At 39.0% G+C, this 22530-nt stretch overlaps 1 protein-coding gene across 2 annotated transcripts in view; it reads left to right on the top strand.

The window, feature by feature from the left end:
• Positions 1-22530, top strand: part of LOC128700371 (gonadotropin-releasing hormone receptor) — a 71907-nt gene that overhangs the window by 5778 nt on the left and 43599 nt on the right. Inside the window, exon 1 of one of the 2 annotated variants that reach the window (XM_053793532.2) lies at positions 18680-18920. The exons of the other annotated variant lie outside the window; for it this stretch is intronic. The gene's annotated coding sequence lies outside the window, so the exon portion shown is untranslated. Of the gene's footprint in view, positions 1-18679; positions 18921-22530 lie in introns of those variants that run through there. 2 annotated transcript variants of the gene reach the window in all.

The following is a 22530-nucleotide window of genomic DNA, read 5'->3' as shown; positions in this document are numbered from 1 at the left end:
GTTCCTGTTTCTCCTTTTCATGTTTCTTCTGTTCCTGTTCCTCCTCCTCCTCCTCCTCCTCCTCGTCCTGTTCCTATTCCTCCTCCTCTTGTTCCTGTTCCTCCTCCTTCTCCTGTCTCTGTTCCTCCTCCTCTTGTTCCTGTTCCTCTTTCTCTTGTTCCTCCTCCTCCACAGCATCAGTTACATTATACATTACGTCATAATTCCCTTTGACTGTCTGCCAATTAACACACATTTTTCTATCATTATACATGTACACTCCATCACACTTGTCTTCTCCATCATTATACATGCACACTCCATCACACTTGTCTTCTCCATCATTATACATGCACACTCCATCACACCTGTCTTCTCCATCATTATACATGCACACTCCATCACACTTGTCTTCTCCATCATTATACATGCACACTCCATCACACCTGTCTTCTCCATCATTATACATGCACACTCCATCACACCTGTCTTCTCCATCATTATACATGCACACTCCATCACACCTGTTTTCTCCATCATTATACATGTACACTCCATCACACCTGTCTTCTCCATCATTATACATGTACACTCCATCACACCTGTCTTATATATATTCTCCAACACCCTTGATTTCACACCTTTATCTCAACTTCCCATTCCCTCACGCCTGGCTCTTCCATCCCATTATTCTTCTTCACACCTGGCGGTTCCATCACATTATTGCTCCTTATTGCTTAGCCTCCATCTCATAAATAAACACTGAGTAGTTGTTTCCCCTTCCCTCGTTCTACCTGTCTGTTCCAAATAGTTTTTCTCTCTCTCTCTGTCTCTGTCTCTGTCTGTCTGTCTGTCTGTCTGTCTGTCTGTCTGTGTCTGTCTGTCTGTCTGTCTGTCTGTCTGTCTGTCTGTCTGTCTGTCTGTCTGTCTGTCTCTCTGTCTGTCTGTCTGTCTGTCTCTCTCTCTCTCTCTCTCTCTCTCTCTCTCTCTCTCTCTCTCTCTATATATATATATATATATATATATATATATATATATATATATATATATATATATATATATATATATATAATCAACATGCACTAGTAGACTGAACTCATGCTGCTTTGGCCTGCCCACCATGAGGCAGGCCAAAGCAGCATTGAGTCCTGCTAGTGCATGTTGTATGATCAATACCACTGTTCGTGGTCATTGATCATTATATATATATATATATATATATATATATATATATATATATATATATATATATATATATATATATATATATATATATATATATATATATATATATATATATATATATATATATATATATATATATATATATATATATATATATATATAACTTGAACGTTAACAAGTTAGGGGGACCAGACAACCTGCCCGCCAGTTATAACAGAACGTTATAGGGGGGGGGGGCAGTAGCTGTGAATCGACCCCTACAGCCACAAATAGGTGAGTACGAAGATGCCACATCGTTCACCCACTAAGAGTAAAAGTTAACACACGTCAGATCGCATCTTGAATACGCCGTTCGACTTCGGTCTCTAAATTACATAAACCAAGAAGACATACCTGCGTGGGTACTGTGAAGGGTCACTACACTCGTACCTTCACTCAGAAAGAAAACACGTGAAGACGCTTAGGGACATCTGTGCAGTATTCGGAACTCTTTATTAAGGGAACATTTCGCCAACCAGTGGCTTCTTCAGTCCAATGCAGAGAAAGGTCAAAGATGAGAAAGAGAATGAGGTAATCAGTCCCTCAGCCTGGAGTCAATTGCCTCCTTCTCATTGCCTCCTTCTCATTACCTCATTCTCCTCCTTCATCTTCCACTGTTCTTCTCTGTAATGGACTAATGAAGCCACTGGCTGGCGAAACGTTTCCTCAGTAAAAATTCCTAAATGTTGCATATGTTTCTCATTCTAAACCATCATAACAAAAACTTATAGGAAACTGAAAACACAAGTAGATCGCATTCAAACCTCAATGGCTTTCACTTTTTCAAACAGAAAAACCTACTAGTACTGCTAAAGTAGTCAATAACACGAAATAATGAAATGAGACTCCGAGGCAAGGGATGCAACATGAACGCATATAGAGTATTGTTTACAAAGAAGAGTAAAATGAGAATGGAACAAGCCACTCGGTGAAGCCGTGAGCACGAAGATAATGGAGTCATATAGGAATCAACTGTACAGACACTTTGATGCTACCCTGGGATATATTGCAATAAACAGGAACCTGGTGTTTGTTTAGCATCTGCGTCAGGAATATCCGTTGACAACGAGCCAACCCAGTTAATAACAATAGTAGTAGTAGTTGTTGTGACAGTAGTAGTAATAGTTGCGAAAGTACTAGTGGTAGCAGTATTAGTAATAGTAGTAACAGTAGAAATAGTAGTAATAGTAGTAGCAGTAGAAGTAGTTGGGTGCTGTAGTCACTGCAGTATTGTTGTACCAACTGACGTCAGCGCAGTACCCAACTGACGTCAGCGCAGTACCCAACTGACGTCAGCGCTTAAGGCTGTACAATGCTACATACCTGGCATTTCTCCCTTAATTAACCAGTGTTAGACCGTATCTTAGGGCCGTCGGCCGAGGATTATCTCCTTAATTAGAGATTTAGAGACAAACGTCTCGCTTCTGGGAGAATCAGGACTCAGGATAAAAGTGTCTGTGAAGGGAAAAAAACAGAAAATTATTTATGTTCGTGTTTGTGAGGGAATAATAGGAGTTGTTTTCCATCTGTCTTGTTCCTGTAAGATATTACACACACACACACACACACACACACACACACACACACACACACACACACACACACACACACACACACACACACACACACACACACACACACACACACACACACACACAAGATGTTCCAGAGATGGGACACAGATACTAGGGGTGACAATTGGAAGTTGAAGACTCAGATGAGTCACAGGGATGTTAGGAAGTATTTCTTCAGCCACAGAGTTGCTAGAAAGTGGAATAATCTGGCAAGCGATGTAGTGGAGGCAGGAGCCACACATAGTTTTAAGACGAGGTATGATAAAGCTCATGGAGCAAGGAGAGGGAGGACCCAGTAGCGGTCAGTTAAGAGGAGAGGCCAGGAGCTGAGTCTCGACCCTTACAACCACAATTAGGTGAGTATTAGGTGAGTATACACACACACACACACACACACACACACACACACACACACACACACACACACACACACACACACACATAGCCTAGAAAGTGAAGTAGTGGGGGCGGGGATTTATACATAGTTTTAAGGCAAGGTATGATAAAGCTCATGGAGCAGGGAGAGAGAGGACCTAGTAGCAATCAGTGAAGAGGCGGGGCCAGGAGCTGTGAATCGACCCCTGTAACCACAAATAGGTGAGTACAAATAGGTGAGTACACACACACACACACACACACACACACAGACAAGATGTTCCAGAGATGGGACACAGATACTAGGGGTGACAATTGGAAGTTGAAGACTCAGATGAGTCACAGGGATGTTAGGAAGTATTTCTTCAGCCACAGAGTTGCTAGAAAGTGGAATAATCTGGCAAGCGATGTAGTGGAGGCAGGAGCCACACATAGTTTTAAGACGAGGTATGATAAAGCTCATGGAGCAAGGAGAGGGAGGACCCAGTAGCGGTCAGTTAAGAGGAGAGGCCAGGAGCTGAGTCTCGACCCTTACAACCACAATTAGGTGAGTATTAGGTGAGTATACACACACACACACACACACACACACACACACACACACACACACACACACACACACACACACTGAAAACCTTACACCATCACTCCAACATCACACGAAAGAATTAATTAGAGAAAAGTTTTTACAAAGTCATCAAGACGTAAAGTATAACTACCGATATATCTGTCAATATTCCTCGCACTTCCTGGACAGCTGTCTCTCATGTCAACTACAACAGCTGGAACGCGAGCTTCAATCTCGGCATTTTTCCCCTACAAAGTGTCGTTTTTACTAACCTCATCTCGGTGCTATCATACTCCGGCTGGCACACCAGCCTCACTGGTTTCCTTTCATCTAGGCTTCCTGGACGCCGCCGGCTGCACACACGCTATTGAAATCAAGAAACTTTCACCTAAATTGTCATTCTCTGCCTGGGATTTAGGGCCTCTTTCTGGAGAAACGAGAATGTTAACCAATACACCACAGGCTTTCCTTGCTCTCTTTCTTCCTCTCTCCCTCCGTCTCTGTCCCTCAGCCTGTCTCTCTCCCTGTCTCTCTTTTTCCCTATATTTATCTCTTGCTCTCTGTCCCTCTGTCATTGTGTCTCAGTGTCCCTCTGTCTCTGTCTCTTGCTCTCTGTTCCTCCGTCTGACTCACTGTGTCCCTCTGACACCCCCACTATCTCTCTTGCTCCTTGTCCCTCTGTCTGTTGCCCTCTGTTCCTCCGCCTCTGTCTCTCTCTATCTCTTTCCCCAACAGTCACAAACATTATACCTAACAAGGACATCCTCTTAGCTCCATAATGACCAAGTTAAAACGTATGTAAATAAGTTGCACCAAGATATAACAAGAGAAACGCCCCATCGTTAAGTGCTGCCCCTCTGTGGCGAGGCTCCATAACAAGCTGAAACGACACAGTTATACGTAATCAACCTACTGTACGTCCCATAAACACTATTATTGTATAAGAAATATGCGTCTGTTGCACTAGTTAAGTTAGGGTTGGAAGGTATTCAGAGGAATCCAGCTGTATGTAAAGTGTTCGTTTTATATATATATATATATATATATATATATATATATATATATATATATATATATATATATATATATATATATATATCAATAACAATACTGCGACTAGCCAAGGACTCGAACCCATGCTGCTTTGGCCTGCCTCATGGTGGGCGAAAACTTATGACGCCTTAATCGCCCACCATGAGGCAGGCCAAAGCAGCATGGGTTCGAGTCCGTGGCTAGTCGCAGTGCTGTTATTGATCAGTTCCACTCGTTCGTGGGCACAATAATATATATATATATATATATATATATATATATATATATATATATATATATATATATATATATATATATATATATATATATATATATATATATATATATATATATATATATGGAGAGAGAGAGATAGAGAGAGAGAGAATGTGTGTGTGTGTGTGTGTGTGTGTGTGTGTGTGTACTCACCTATTTGTGGTTGCATGGGTTGAGTCAAAGCTCCTGGCCCCGCCTCTTCACTGACTGCCACTAGGTCCTCTCTCTTCCTGCTCCATTAGCTTCGTCAAACCTCGTCTTAAAACTATGTATGGATCCTGTCTCTGCTACATCACTTTCCAGACTGTTCCACTTCCTGCCAACTCTATGACTGAAGAAATACTTCCTAACATCCCTCTGACTCATCTGAGTCTTCAACTTCCAGTTGTGACCTTGTTGCTGTGTCCCATCTCTCGAACATCCTGTCTCTGTCCACCTTGTCAATTCCTCTCAGTATTTTATATGTCGTTATCATGTCTCCCATAACCCTTCGGTCCTCCAGTGTCGTCAGGCCGATTGTGTGTACTCACCTAGTTGTGGTTGCAGGGATCGAGTCATAGCTCCTGGCCCTCCTCTTCACTGGTTGCTACTAGGTCACTCTCCCTGAACCGTGAGCTTTATCATACCTCTGCTTAAAGCCATGTATGAATCCTGCCTCCACTACATCGCTTCTCAAACTATTCCACTTCCTAACTACTCTGTGACTGAAGAAATACTTCCTGACATCCCTGTGATTCATCTGTGTCTTCAACTTCCAACTGTGTCCCCTTGTTACTGTGTCCAATCTCTGGAACATCCTGTCTTTGTCCACCTTGTCAATTCCTCTCAGTATTGTATATGTCGTTATCATGTCCCTCCTATCTCTCCTATCCTCCAGTGTGTGTGTGTGTGTGTGTGTGTGTGTGTGTGTGTGTGTGTGTGTGTGTGTGTGTGTGTGTGTGTGTGTATGTGTGTGTGTGTGTATGTATGTGTGTGTGTATGTATGTGTGTGTGTGTGTATGTATGTATGTGTGTGTGTGTGTGTGTGTGTGTGTGTGTGTGTGTGTGTGTGTGTGTGTGTGTGTGTGTGTGTGTATGTGTGTGTGTGTGTATGTATGTATGTGTGTGTGTGTGTATGTATGTGTGTGTGTGTGTATGTATGTGTGTGTGTGTGTGTGTGTGTGTGTGTGTGTGTGTGTGTGTGTGTGTGTGTGTGTGTGTGTGTGTGTGTGTGTGTGTGTGTGTATGTGTGTGTGTGTGTCTGTGTGTGTGTGTGTGTGTGTGTGTGTGTGTGTGTGTGTGTGTGTGTGTGTATGTGTGTGTGTGTGTGTGTATGTGTGTCTATTATTTCATTGAGCTTAGATATTGTGCCAAGTCTTACTTACTATTTTTTTATTACGCAAAACACAAACAACAGTCACAAACAACAGCGACCACAAGCAGCACTCAGAAACAACCAGAGTAACAACCACTAACAACCGTCACAAACAACAACAACAACAAATAAAAAAAAGTCTCGTCCCGACCTACTTTATCCCGTAAACAAAAGCCATGTCAGGAGGCAGACAATAAAGCAGAGACCAATAAAAACACCGAGAAGCACACACACAAATAAAGAGGAAGTCCAAGACAGGAAGAGAGAGAGAGAGAGAGAGAGAGAGAGAGAGAGAGAGAGAGAGAGAGAGAGAGAGAGAGAGAGAGAGAGAGAGAGAGAGAGAGAGAGAGAGAGAGAGAGAGAGAGAGAGAGAGAGAGAGAGAGAGAGAGAGTAACTCCTCTAGAAGTCAATAAAGAGAGAACAGCCGTCTGGCAGCTGTAATACAGCACCTGGTAGGGTTAAAAACCACTGAATTCTACTGTTTTATGAATAGGGTTAAACCCCCCGTACGGTTTCTCCAGGAACCCGAAGCTCCTGGGATCTCAGTTCTCCGCGCTCTAAATTACGTCTCTGGTCTCCCAGATGTCAGGCTGGATGCAGCTGCTCACTGGCACTCTGTGAGAGAGCTTTATCAAGTCGTGCTTCACTCTGAGCGTTATCTCAGGGTTTCACTCTGTGTAGAGCTTTATCTCAGGGTTTCACTCTGTGTAGAGCTTTATCAAGACGCGTTTCTCTGTGTAGAGCTTCATCTAATGCTTCTTCCTTTCTTTGTAGAGCTTTATCATGTTTCCCCCTCCTTGTAGAGCTTTGTCAAGTCATGTTTCACTCCGTGTAGAGCTTCATCGAGTCATATTTCACTTCATGTAGAGCTTTATCAAGCCATCTTTCACTTCGTGTAGAGCTTTATCAAGCTTTCTTTCACTCCGTGTAGAGCTTTATCACGTCATATTTCATTCCGTGTAGAGCTTTACCAAGCCATCGCTTACTCCATATAGAGCTTCAAGTCATCTTTCACTCCGCGTAGAGCTTTATCATGCATCCCTCTGTGCTGGGCTTCATCAAGTCATCCTTTGTTATGTATAGAGCTTTATTAAGTCACATTTTGATACGATTAGAATTTTTCCGAATCATGTTTCATTCTGTATAGAGCTCTAATATATTTGCCTTCTGAATAGAGCTTCGTCAATTCACGTACCCCTCTATAAAGCTTCGTGCTACGAGTCTTCACCAACTTAACAACCAATTATCCAACCTTAACATTATCCGCCCTATAGAACAACACACTTAAAACTCCACCACCATCACAACAGTTATTACAACAACAGCAACCGCAATAACCACCACTACACAAACAACAACAACCGCCACCACCACAACAACAACAGCAACCACATTTCAACATCACACCACAAAAATATTGGTCTTCCACGACAACCATAATATCGAAAAAAAATCGAATGATTGCCCTTTTAAACGTTTATCGGAAACCGAACACCTTCGTATTCGGAACTGCTCGATTTGCAGGTTGTTTCTGTGTTTGGAGGACTTGGTGGTGTTCTCTCTGTTCTCCTGGTGTTACTGAGAGTATCTGGAGGACTTGCTGGTGCTCTACCTGTTCATCTATATCTGTCAGTTAAGTTTTTTGTTCTTCCGTGTCTATTGGTCGTGTGTGTGTGTGTGTGTGTGTGTGTGTGTGTGTGTGTGTGTGTGTGTGTGTGTGTGTGTGTATGTGTGTCTACCTGGAGTCAACCTGGAGGGTATTCCGGGGATCAACGCCCCCGCGGTCCGGTCAATGACCAGGGCTCAGACAGTAATTGTTGCAAAATACGTAAACAGGGACCTATTTGAGAACGACCTTTCAAACAGGCAAGAACTTCACTGTTGTCATAGTTACCATTTGTTCTAACGGTGCTTTCAGTATTACCGTTACTTCTGTTGGTGCTGTCATTCACGCCGTTGACTGAACCTGAAATCGTCTTCATTCCCCCGAAGAATGAACCTCGAAGCACCAGGCTCGCTGCGTGTACCAGCCTGGTCGTAATCATCTTGGTGCTACTAATGCGATAATTAACAGTCTGGTTGACCAGACACCGGGCTGCAACTAGGGTACGGAGGATCGAGCCTTCTCTGAATGACCCACTCGGGTTTGGTGCTAATAGAGGTTGCGCTAATTCGGAATTACACCTGCAACTGCTGCCTCTGTTCACATAGAAAACAGGTGCATGGGCGTTAGTCAACTGTTGTGGGTGGCATCCTGGGGATAAGAACCTAAGAACAGAAAAAAATTATAGGCCAGTAGGCCTGCTGCAGTGTTCCTCCATTCTTACCTTTCTTGGGTTTATGTTTTTGTTTTATGTGTTTTTTTTTTACCTTCCGATGGGTTTCTGGTTTCTGTTCCCCAGGATGCCACCAGCAACACTGACCATCACCCGGTTACCTGTTTACTGGTAGGTAACTAACCCGGGGATCGAACCCGGGACTCTCGGTTGAGATGGAAAAAAGACAAAATATTTCTCTCTTTAGGACATGTTAAATAAATATGTTTCGGTCCTTGAGCCCTCACTTGCTGGACTTTAGTTCTTGGAACCTTCGGTTTTGAGACCTTCGGTCCCGGGACCTTCCGTCTTGGAGCCATAGTTTTGGGGCCATCGGTCTTAAGACCTTGTGTTCTGGGACCTTCAGTCTTGAAACCTTTGGTCTTGGGACCTTCAGTTTTGAAACCTTCGGTCTTGGGACTTTCAGTCTTGAAAACTTTGATCTTGAGACCTTCAATCTTGAAACCTTCGGTCTTGGGACCTTCAGTCTTGAAACCTTCGATCTTTGGACCTTCAGTCTTGAAGCCTTAGTCCCATGACCAAAACATTTTACGCGTTTTTCCTCTACTTGTCAGTAATATTTAGCTTTATATCCGTTACCGCCGCGAGCCAAATGCTTCTCCGTTGATCTCTATATCTGATGTAAGATTCCTGGTGGCTACACCAGCCATCACGAGAAGTGTAAGCGGCCACGACGCCACCACCAGAACTACGACCTAGTAACATGGGTCGTGAAGGTCCACTTTAACCGCAACTCCAGCGGCTGGTAAAGCCTTTGGAAATTTATCCGATACTTTTATGTTGGAAATCTACGCCCTCTGTGCCAGCCCAAGAAATTTCAACACAAAAGTTTAAGCTGTAACCGGACTCGTGATAGTGACATTTAAGCAATATAGTTTGGATGTATTTTTTTTATATAGCCGTCATATAGTGTTTGGGTAACTGTGTGTGTGTAGTGAAGACGAGGGAAATTCTTGGTCTCAGGTTACTTTGATGTCACTTGCAGGATTTAGAGACCGTGGGTGAACATGAGAACAAAAGTGGAGGTGAAGGCCACTTAGACCCTTCGTAGTGCTCCTACTGGATAGGTGACGAGCCCTTCTGCCTTGATGCATGACCCTGGTTTGGGGACCTGTCTTGACATAACCATTGTATGACCCTGGTTTGGGGACCTGTCTTGACCTAACCATTACATGACCCTGGTTTGGGGACCTGTCTTGACCTAACCATTACATGACCCTGGTTTGGGGACCTGTCTTGATCTAAGCACTGCATGACCCTGGTGTAGCCCTGTCTTCGTGTTCTGACCTAACCATTGCGTGAACTACCTTCAGGTCTGACCTGACACTCACGAGTATCGTCTCCAATAAGCAGAACGTTTAAAACATTTTTCGCAGTATGATTACAAACTTTAATAACTGATGCTGACCAATATTTTTTTCATAAGAAGATAAATGAGTAAATACTGGAACTTAATCTTTGAGTCTCAAGAATTAGGACTTGGCATTTATCTACACTGAACTGCATCTGTCACTTTTCAAACCACGACTTTAGCTCAGCACCGAAACGTTTCCATCATATGCTAGGGAGAAGACCATTCTGTGTCTTTTCCCACTACTACAGTGGAGCTCAACTGTGATAAACTTCTGGAGATAAATGGTATAAAATACCGACGGGATGGGAAAAATAGACATACATACAGTATACTGCGATATTTTACTGACTACGTTTCGCCCACACAGTGAGATTTATCAGGTCACGTACAGATCTACCTGGGTAAAGAGCACATGAGCAAATATAGTGTGGAAAGTCAAATGGAGAATGTTGGGTAGGTTATGTTAGAAACCAACCTGCACGGGACGGTCCATTGTGTACATTGTTGTGTACGATAACATTCTACCCGGGAACATTTATTTATATGGGCGAAATGTCAATAAATGATCTCACTATACTCCATTTGTATCTATTTTTCCGGGATAAAGCTCGTTTTCACTCGTGCAGAGTAAAACGAGTGAAACGCTCCAGTTTATCTGGAGTTTATCTGGAGAGAGTTCCGGGGGTCAACGCCCCCGCGGCCCGGTCTGTGACCAGGCCTCCTTAGGTCAGTGTCCCAGGATGCGACCCACACCAGTCGACTAACACCCAGGTACCCATTTTACTGATGGGGAACATAGACAACAGGTGGAAAGAAACACGTCCAATGTTTCTACTCTGGCTGGGAATCGAACCCAGGCCCTCACCGTGTGAAGCGAGAGCGTTAACCACCAGGCCACCAGAGCCAGTAACCTCATACCTTAAAATAAAAGAGAGTCATCCCTCATAAATCATTCCCCGACTTCAACTGACCTAGTTTCTGTTTTCAGCGTCAAATGGAAATAATATATTTCAACGGTGGCATCCGAGTACTGAAACGAAGGAATGTTATTGAGATTTACGATATATATAATTACAGAGGCACCGGGTGCAATCTATCCAGGTACGAAACTAGTCACTGCACTCGCAATTAATTGGTGAGAAAAGTTTTTTTGGGGCCATTTATATAAATTCAATATAAATACGTTCTCATGGTATTCGAGTGGGAATAAATATTAGACCGAAAATATATCCGCCGTGCCATTTATATGATAATAGTTTCCAGGCTATATTAATCACGTTATAACTGTATTTATAAATATGTGTGTGGGGGAGGAGGGCTAGAAGAGAATACAAATCATGTGTTCGTTAATATATTCGGAATTTATGTATGTATGTATGTATCTATCTATCTATCTATATATATATAAACTAGCTAGTGTACTAGGAGAGGTTATCTCAAGATATCTAGTATTTACGTTTACTTGTGTAGTATCACTGATAAATGGTAAATGCCGTTCATCTCGCTTCAGCTGCCTGAAGGCAGTAACAAGTGAACCAACGCTGATCTGAAGTCTAGTTTGCATACTGTCGACGTGGACAAGCAGAACTCGTGTGTTGGGAACCAGCAGGTAATTGAAGCATTTCCTTGCTTGGTTGGTGTTGTCCCGAAGGTATGTGTCTCTGTCAGCGTGGGTGAGCACAGAGAGAGAGAGGGAAGGACTGGCTACTCCCCCCTCTCTATAGCTCTCTCTCTCTCTCTCTCTCTCTCTCTCTCTCTCTCTCTCTCTCTCTCTCTCTCTCTCTCTCTCTCTCTCTCTCTATATATATATATATATATATATATATATATATATATATATATATATATATATATATATATATATATATATATATATATATATATATATATATATATATATGTATATATATATATATATATATATATATATAGTAGGTTGGTAGACAGCAACCACCCAGGGAAGTACTACCGTCCTGCCAGATGACTGTGAAACAAAAACCTGTAACTGTTTTGCATGATGGTAGGATTGCTGGTTTCTTTTTCTGTCTCATAAACACGCTAAGATAACAGGGATATCTTGCTACTCCTACTTACACTTTGGTCACACTTCATAGACACGCACATGCATATATATATATATACATACATCTAGGTTTTTCTCCTTTTTCTAAATAGCTCTTGTTCTTTTTATTTCTTCTATTGTCCATGGGGAAGTGGAAAAGAATCTTTCCTCCGTAAGCCATGCGTGTCGTATGAGGCGACTAAAATGCCGGGAGCAATGGGCTAGTAACCCCTTCTCCTGTATACAATTACTAAAAAAGAGAAGAAGAAAAACTTTATAAAACTGGGTTGCTTAAATGTGCGTGGATGTAGTGCGGATGACAAGAAACAGATGATTGCTGATGTTATGAATGAAAAGAAGTTGGATGTCCTGGCCCTAAGCGAAACAAAGCTGAAGGGGGTAGGAGAGTTTCAGTGGGGGGAAATAAATGGGATTAAATCTGGAGTATCTGAGAGAGTTAGAGCAAAGGAAGGGGTAGCAGTAATGTTAAATGATCAGTTATGGAAGGAGAAAAGAGAATATGAATGTGTAAATTCAAGAATTATGTGGATTAAAGTAAAGGTTGGATGCGAGAAGTGGGTCATAATAAGCGTGTATGCACCTGGAGAAGAGAGGAATGCAGAGGAGAGAGAGAGATTTTGGGAGATGTTAAGTGAATGTATAGGAGCCTTTGAACCAAGTGAGAGAGTAATTGTGGTAGGGGACTTGAATGCTAAAGTAGGAGAAACTTTTAGAGAGGGTGTGGTAGGTAAGTTTGGGGTGCCAGGTGTAAATGATAATGGGAGCCCTTTGATTGAACTTTGTATAGAAAGGGGTTTAGTTATAGGTAATACATATTTTAAGAAAAAGAGGATAAATAAGTATACACGATATGATGTAGGGCGAAATGACAGTAGTTTGTGGGATTATGTATTGGTAGATAAAAGACTGTTGAGTAGACTTCAGGATGTACATGTTTATAGAGGGGCCACAGATATATCAGATCACTTTCTAGTTGTAGCTACACTGAGAGTAAAAGGTAGATGGGATACAAGGAGAATAGAAGCATCAGGGAAGAGAGAGGTAAAGGTTTATAAACTAAAAGAGGAGGCAGTTAGGGTAAGATATAAACAGCTATTGGAGGATAGATGGGCTAATGAGAGCATAGGCAATGGGGTCGAAGAGGTATGGGGTAGGTTTAAAAATGTAGTGTTAGAGTGTTCAGCAGAAGTTTGTGGTTACAGGAAAGTGGGTGCAGGAGGGAAGAGGAGCGATTGGTGGAATGATGATGTAAAGAGAGTAGTAAGGGAGAAAAAGTTAGCATATGAGAAGTTTTTACAAAGTAGAAGTGATGCAAGGAGGGAAGAGTATATGGAGAAAAAGAGAGAAGTTAAGAGAGTGGTGAAGCAATGTAAAAAGAGAGCAAATGAGAGAGTCGGTGAGATGTTATCAACAAATTTTGTTGAAAATAAGAAAAAGTTTTGGAGTGAGATTAACAAGTTAAGAAAGCCTAGAGAACAAATGGATTTGTCAGTTAAAAATAGGAGAGGAGAGTTATTAAATGGAGAGTTAGAGGTATTGGGAAGATGGAAGGAATATTTTGAGGAATTGTTAAATGTTGATGAAGATAGGGAAGCTGTGATTTCGTGTATAGGGCAAGGAGGAATAACATCTTGTAGGAGTGAGGAAGAGTCAGTTGTGAGTGTGGGGGAAGTTCGTGAGGCAGTAGGTAAAATGAAAGGGGGTAAGGCAGCCGGGATTGATGGGATAAAGATAGAAATGTTAAAAGCAGGTGGGGATATAGTTTTGGAGTGGTTGGTGCAATTATTTAATAAATGTATGGAAGAGGGTAAGGTACCTAGGGATTGGCAGAGAGCATGCATAGTTCCTTTGTATAAAGGCAAAGGGGATAAAAGAGAGTGCAAAAATTATAGGGGGATAAGTCTGTTGAGTGTACCTGGTAAAGTGTATGGTAGAGTTATAATTGAAAGAATTAAGAGTAAGACGGAGAATAGGATAGCAGATGAACAAGGAGGCTTTAGGAAAGGTAGGGGGTGTGTGGACCAGGTGTTTACAGTGAAACATATAAGTGAACAGTATTTAGATAAGGCTAAAGAGGTCTTTGTGGCATTTATGGATTTGGAAAAGGCGTATGACAGGGTGGATAGGGGGGCAATGTGGCAGATGTTGCAAGTGTATGGTGTAGGAGGTAGGTTACTGAAAGCAGTGAAGAGTTTTTACGAGGATAGTGAGGCTCAAGTTAGAGTATGTAGGAAAGAGGGGAATTTTTTCCCAGTAAAAGTAGGCCTTAGACAAGGATGTGTGATGTCACCGTGGTTGTTTAATATATTTATAGATGGGGTTGTAAGAGAAGTAAATGCGAGGGTCTTGGCAAGAGGCGTGGAGTTAAAAGATAAAGAATCACACACAAAGTGGGAGTTGTCACAGCTGCTCTTTGCTGATGACACTGTGCTCTTGGGAGATTCTGAAGAGAAGTTGCAGAGATTGGTGGATGAATTTGGTAGGGTGTGCAAAAGAAGAAAATTAAAGGTGAATACAGGAAAGAGTAAGGTTATGAGGATAACAAAAAGATTAGGTGATGAAAGATTGAATATCAGATTGGAGGGAGAGAGTATGGAGGAGGTGAACGTATTCAGATATTTGGGAGTGGACGTGTCAGCGGATGGGTCTATGAAAGATGAGGTGAATCATAGAATTGATGAGGGAAAAAGAGTGAGTGGTGCACTTAGGAGTCTGTGGAGACAAAGAACTTTGTCCTTGGAGGCAAAGAGGGGAATGTATGAGAGTATAGTTTTACCAACGCTCTTATATGGGTGTGAAGCGTGGGTGATGAATGTTGCAGCGAGGAGAAGGCTGGAGGCAGTGGAGATGTCATGTCTGAGGGCAATGTGTGGTGTGAATATAATGCAGAGAATTCGTAGTTTGGAAGTTAGGAGGAGGTGCGGGATTACCAAAACTGTTGTCCAGAGGGCTGAGGAAGGGTTGTTGAGGTGGTTCGGACATGTAGAGAGAATGGAGCGAAACAGAATGACTTCAAGAGTGTATCAGTCTGTAGTGGAAGGAAGGCGGGGTAGGGGTCGGCCTAGGAAGGGTTGGAGGGAGGGGGTAAAGGAGGTTTTGTGTGCGAGGGGCTTGGACTTCCAGCAGGCATGCGTGAGCGTGTTTGATAGGAGTGAATGGAGACAAATGGTTTTTAATACTTGACGTGCTGTTGGAGTGTGAGCAAAGTAACATTTATGAAGGGATTCAGGGAAACCGGCAGGCCGGACTTGAGTCCTGGAGATGGGAAGTACAGTGCCTGCACTCTGAAGGAGGGGTGTTAATGTTGCAGTTTAAAAACTGTAGTGTAAAGCACCCTTCTGGCAAGACAGTGATGGAGTGAATGATGGTGAAAGTTTTTCTTTTTCGGGCCACCCTGCCTTGGTGGGAATCGGCCGGTGTGATAATAAAAAATATATATATATGTATATATATATATATATATGTATATATATATATGTATATATATATATATATATATATATATATATATATATATATATATATATATATATATATATATATATATATATATATATATATATATATATATATATATATATATATATATATATATATATATATATAATTTCACCAGTAACAAGGTTATAGAAATGATCAAAGCAAATTCCAAGAATTTTATTTAAAATTTTGTTAATGAAAGTCGTAATTTTTATTTACATGTCAACAGTGAGAAGGATCTCAGTAAAGTTCCCTCCTTGGGAGACCTGTATGAAGGCACACCAATAAAGAAACACCTTTAAAGGCGCCTCAGTAAAGGTATTCCTCTGAAAGACTTTAAATAAAGTCACGTCTAAGATACCGCAGTTAAGAAACCTTCTAGAAATAATAAAATATAATTACGCCCCCAAGAAATTAATTAAATTTCTAGACAGCTGAACTTCATCAGCAACACTTGTAAAAGTTTATTATCTATAACTTAGAAAACAAAAGCTTTCACTAGTGGAGTGTCTGATCCTATTAAGACATCTGAAACACACTCTGTGTCGTGAAACAGTTGAGCATCGAGGTTGTTACGGAGGGTGAGAACCCACTCAACCTAACCTGATACAGTCGAGCATCCCGCCTGATACGGAGGGTTGAAATCCATTTAACCTCGCCACTTCCCACCTCCAAATTTGATTTAAACTTTGAAAAAAAAGTTTATATCAAACACATTAAAAGTTCGAGCCATGGCCCAGGTGGTTATCGTAACATGAGAAGCGGAAATATTCTTCCTGTGACGGGATTACGGAGTATTAACCCAACATGAGAGATATTTGCTGTCTGGACGGAATATTACATGACAGCAAGTTACGTATTTACAGTAGCTTTTTAGAAGCATTTTATATTCTGCGTACAACAGTGGAATCCGGAAACTACTTTTTATTTTACCATGAGTTTATATACATACAAACTATATATATATATATATATATATATATATATATATATATATATATATATATATATATATATATATATATATATATTTATATATATATATATATGTTGTGCCGAATAGGCAGAACTTGCGATCTTGGCTTAAATAGCAACGCTCATCTTGCCATATAGGACAAGGAAAAATTTGTGTATGCAATAATTTCGCCAAAATCATTCTGAACCTAACGAAAAAAATATGTTTCACTGTGTTTGTTTAGTATTAAATTATTGTAAACAAATCTAAAATATATTTAGTTGGGTTAGGCTAAAATAAATTGTTCTTGTTATAATAAGGTTAGGTAAGTTTTCTAAGATTCTTTTGGTGCAAAATTAAAAAAAATTACATTAACATTAATGAAAAAAATATATCTTTCAACGTATAAAAGAAAATTTCAGAAAAGATGTAATTTTAAATGAGTTCTTGCTAATTGACCAGTTTTACATATTCGGCACGACATATATATATATATATATATATATATATATATATATATATATATATATATATATATATATATATATATATATATATATATATATATATATATATATAATTTCACCAGTAACAAGGTTATAGAAATGATCAAAGCAAATTCCAAGAATTTTATTTAAAATTTTGTTAATGAAAGTCGTAATTTTTATTTACATGTCAACAGTGAGAAGGATCTCAGTAAAGTTCCCTCCTTGGGAGACCTGTATGAAGGCACACCAATAAAGAAACACCTTTAAAGGCGCCTCAGTAAAGGTATTCCTCTGAAAGACTTTAAATAAAGTCACGTCTAAGATACCGCAGTTAAGAAACCTTCTAGAAATAATAAAATATAATTACGCCCCCAAGAAATTAATTAAATTTCTAGACAGCTGAACTTCATCAGCAACACTTGTAAAAGTTTATTATCTATAACTTAGAAAACAAAAGCTTTCACTAGTGGAGTGTCTGATCCTATTAAGACATCTGAAACACACTCTGTGTCGTGAAACAGTTGAGCATCGAGGTTGTTACGGAGGGTGAGAACCCACTCAACCTAACCTGATACAGTCGAGCATCCCGCCTGATACGGAGGGTTGAAATCCATTTAACCTCGCCACTTCCCACCTCCAAATTTGATTTAAACTTTGAAAAAAAAGTTTATATCAAACACATTAAAAGTTCGAGCCATGGCCCAGGTGGTTATCGTAACATGAGAAGCGGAAATATTCTTCCTGTGACGGGATTACGGAGTATTAACCCAACATGAGAGATATTTGCTGTCTGGACGGAATATTACATGACAGCAAGTTACGTATTTACAGTAGCTTTTTAGAAGCATTTTATATTCTGCGTACAACAGTGGAATCCGGAAACTACTTTTTATTTTACCATGAGTTTATATACATACAAACTATATATATATATATATATATATATATATATATATATATATATATATATATATATATATATATATATATATATATATATATATATATATATATATATATATATATATATATATTTATATATATATATATATGTTGTGCCGAATAGGCAGAACTTGCGATCTTGGCTTAAATAGCAACGCTCATCTTGCCATATAGGACAAGGAAAAATTTGTGTATGCAATAATTTCGCCAAAATCATTCTGAACCTAACGAAAAAAATATGTTTCACTGTGTTTGTTTAGTATTAAATTATTGTAAACAAATCTAAAATATATTTAGTTGGGTTAGGCTAAAATAAATTGTTCTTGTTATAATAAGGTTAGGTAAGTTTTCTAAGATTCTTTTGGTGCAAAATTAAAAAAAATTACATTAACATTAATGAAAAAAATATATCTTTCAACGTATAAAAGAAAATTTCAGAAAAGATGTAATTTTAAATGAGTTCTTGCTAATTGACCAGTTTTACATATTCGGCACGACATATATATATATATATATATATATATATATATATATATATATATATATATATATATATATATATATATATATATATATATATATATATATATATATATATATATATATATATATACCACTTCTAAGTCTGGGTTAATTATAAAATGTTTCAGGTTATTGTTTACCATCACGACAGTGAACTCTGCCAACCAAGCATCAAGAATTCCAATTAGCCACGACGACAGTCACAAGACAGTCAGCTCAGCGGGTAACTCTAATTAATGAAGCGGATGATCACGTTTAACAGAGAGAGAGAGAGTTGTATTGTTCCATTACTCACTGAGTAATGGAACAATAAACGCAGTGTCAACAACCAAGCTTGCACTGGAACACTTTGTAATTACCTCCTACTTGTGTCTCAGGTAACTCTCAGTGACTCTTCGTAATGACATAGTTATATACCCTGCGATTGTGTCTTTGTGTGTATATGGGAAGTAGAGAGAGAGAGAGAGAGAGAGAGAGAGAGAGAGAGAGAGAGAGAGAGAGAGAGAGAGAGAGAGAGAGAGAGAGAGAGAGAGAGAACTGAACAAGCCACCCAACACAATTACCTCCCACATCTTGCATAACACTCGTGTCCACACACACTAACCTAACAACAAAATCAAATCACATCATAGGTAAGACAGGTCTTCCTTACACCCAAGAGAAGCCCCAGGAACTCACACTATTCAGGATATATACACCAAGAAATGTCTCTCTTTCACTGTACATTTTACTTGTTACCTGTACGCCACCAGCCGTACATCATACCATCACTAGGTGATGGTATAAACTTTGGTAATAAATACCTGAGACCTTGATCAAGTTCTCAGGACCTTAATCAAGGTCCAAGGACTGAAACGTTTTCTAAAAAAGATGTCCCAGTGTTTGCTCACTTGTCTTTGTAAAGCACACTTGGAGATACACACACTTCAGGGTATATATCTACGGAACTTCTTTTGTTTTGGTTTATTTGGTTTTAAGTGTGATACACGAGGATCATTAACTCTATAAGTTACACGAGGATCATTAACTCTATATGTTACACGAGGATCATTAACTCTACATGTTACACGAGGATCATTAACTCTACATGTTACACGAGGATCATTAACTCTACATGTTACACGAGGATCATTAACTCTATATGTTACACGAGGACCATTAACTCTACATGTTACACGAGGATCATTAACTCTACATGTTACACGAGGAACATTAACTCTACATGTTACACGAGGATCATTAACTCTACATGTTACACGAGGATCATTAACTCTACATGTTACACGAGGATCATTAACTCTACATGTTACACGAGGATCATTAACTCTACATGTTACACGAGGATCATTAACTCTATATGTTATACGAGGATCATTAACTCTACATGTTACACGAGGATCATTAACTCTACATGTTACACGAGGATCATTAACTCTACATGTTACACGAGGATCATTAACTCTACATGTTACACGAGGATCATTAACTCTACATGTTACACGAGGATCATTAACTCTACATGTTACACGAGGATCATTAACTCTATATGTTATACGAGGACCATTAACTCTACATGTTACACGAGGATCATTAACTCTACATGTTACACGAGGATCATTAACTCTACATGTTACACGAGGATCATTAACTCTACATGTTACACGAGGATCATTAACTCTATATGTTACACGAGGATCATTAACTCTATATGTTACACGAGGATCATTAACTCTATATGTTACATATACAATTGACAAAGACACTTGAATCCCAATTTCAAGGATAATAGATGTTTCTAAGTATATATAAGTATAAATAAGTATATATAAGTATATGTAAGTATATATAAGTATATATAAGTATATATAAGTATATATAAGAGATAAACATCATGATCTATACAAACAGCCGCTCTTAATTTATGCACTAATCTCACGTTACTAATGTCGTGTCTCTAATGTTATGTTCGCTAGGTCATTACTACGTTATCCTAATGCTGAAATATTATGGTCTGTCTGACCATAACTGGTCTGGTCTGGCCTGGCCTGGCCAGAACTGGTCTACCTGACATCTAACTCATTCTAGCTAGAACATTACCTTGAACTAATCTGCCGGGACTCCCTACTCATTTTTGCAAGAAAACGAGCACCTGATGATGTGTTGATTGCAACAGGAAAGGCCTAGAGTTATCATTCATCTCCCCCTGTGGTTGTCTGGCACATCCTAATTAATTAGGATAAAAAAAGACATTGAATGAACGAGGGCCATTGAAGCTGTCTGTCACCAGTCAGAAATACGTTAATTCCACTATAATGATCAAAGTATATACATACATATACTGAGTGAGGCATACATTGACGGTGTGGTTAATACATACGAATATACCACACTAAACAGTATACAAAAAAAATCGCGAATATTTTCGATCTCGCCAGAAACCTTCCTCAGGAGAGTGTCTTTAAATAGACGGAAAATATTAACACTTTCTGTCGTACTGTTGAATATGGGTTATTTATATATACTGAGATATACATTCTTTCAGCAGGAGAGATATACTTCTCAGAATATACAAAATTTATATAGTTTCCTTCTATCTGACAAAATATACAGACCAATTTAGCAGCCCATTGCGACTTTATTAATCATGTTAAATACAAAGAATACAATCTTCCAATATTTTCAAAAATATTTTCTCAATACTGTATTTACGAATACAGTAGATTCAACGGTAATACAGTAGATATAATGGGATAACTTTAATCTCACTGTACTTCACAAGAGAAAGAAATTCCAGTTTTCACTGGCAAGAGTGTATGGATACACGAACTATATTTTCTTAGTTATCCAAGATAGTGCAGAGAATTTCTTGGACAGTGAACAGGAGCACCGCTCTTGAAGATATCATAATCTATTGGATTAAGTAAATATTCGTTTGGATGAATAAGGCATATGAATCTTTATTCACGAGAAGGTTATATTTGCATCAAATGTCTTTTTTCAGTCGAACGTAGAGATGATTATACTGGAGACACCTGAAGTAGAGAGTTTGAGGTGTTCAATCCCTCAGTCTTGATAAGTGTGGTGGTAATATAGGGTGTTCAGTCCTTAATTTGAATAAAGTTGTTCATTTCCATGCTTATTAGTATAATTAACATGGTAATTAGGTACGTAGCTCACAACGTGTGAGTAACACCTTCATACAACACAATGACACGACCTGAAGGTCTTCTGGTTTTCTGTTATCTTTCCCGAGTTCCTCACCATCGAATCCCTCCTTACTAGGGAAAATATTCCGGCATTAAAAGCTTAATGGGAAACAATCAGAGACAAACAGATCGACAAACTAGAAATACACAACGACACATAGACATTAATAAGTCATGTTTGTATTCCTGATATTACGATTTCGTTAGTCAGGAGTCATATTTACATGCATTACCGACAAGACTTATAATAAGCCACATGTGCAAGACTTTACATGCCTTTATTTCCGAAAGGCTTCGCCTGCAAAACAGGAATCTTCAGTTACATTCTCCTGTAATCAGACGAAACGTTTCGCCAGTAAAAAAATACGCCAAGTCTTGCCACTCTATTCTTAAACAACGAAATAATAAGCTTAACTTGTAATACACTCTCGAAGTGGCTGCACTTATCTCAGTCTTCAAAGAGAACTACCAAATGCTATACATAACTATGGGCTTTCTGTATGCACAACAAAATGTCACCCATCTCTCTATAAATATTATTTCATGCTGAAATAAGATTATATTATTATTATTATTATTATTATTATTATTATTATTATTATTATTATTATTATTATTATTATTATTATTATTATTATTATTATTTTTATTATTACTATTATTATTATTATTATTATCATTATTATTATTATTATTATTATTATTATTATTATTATTATTATTACTATTATTACTATTATTATTATTATTATTATTATTATTATTATTATTATTATTATTA

This window comes from Cherax quadricarinatus, chromosome 71 (assembly GCF_038502225.1).
Source record: "Cherax quadricarinatus isolate ZL_2023a chromosome 71, ASM3850222v1, whole genome shotgun sequence".
Classification (NCBI taxonomy): Eukaryota; Metazoa; Arthropoda; class Malacostraca; order Decapoda; family Parastacidae; genus Cherax; species Cherax quadricarinatus.
The sequence above is the reverse complement of the archived record's forward strand: the minus strand, read 5'-3'. Positions and strand labels throughout refer to the sequence as shown.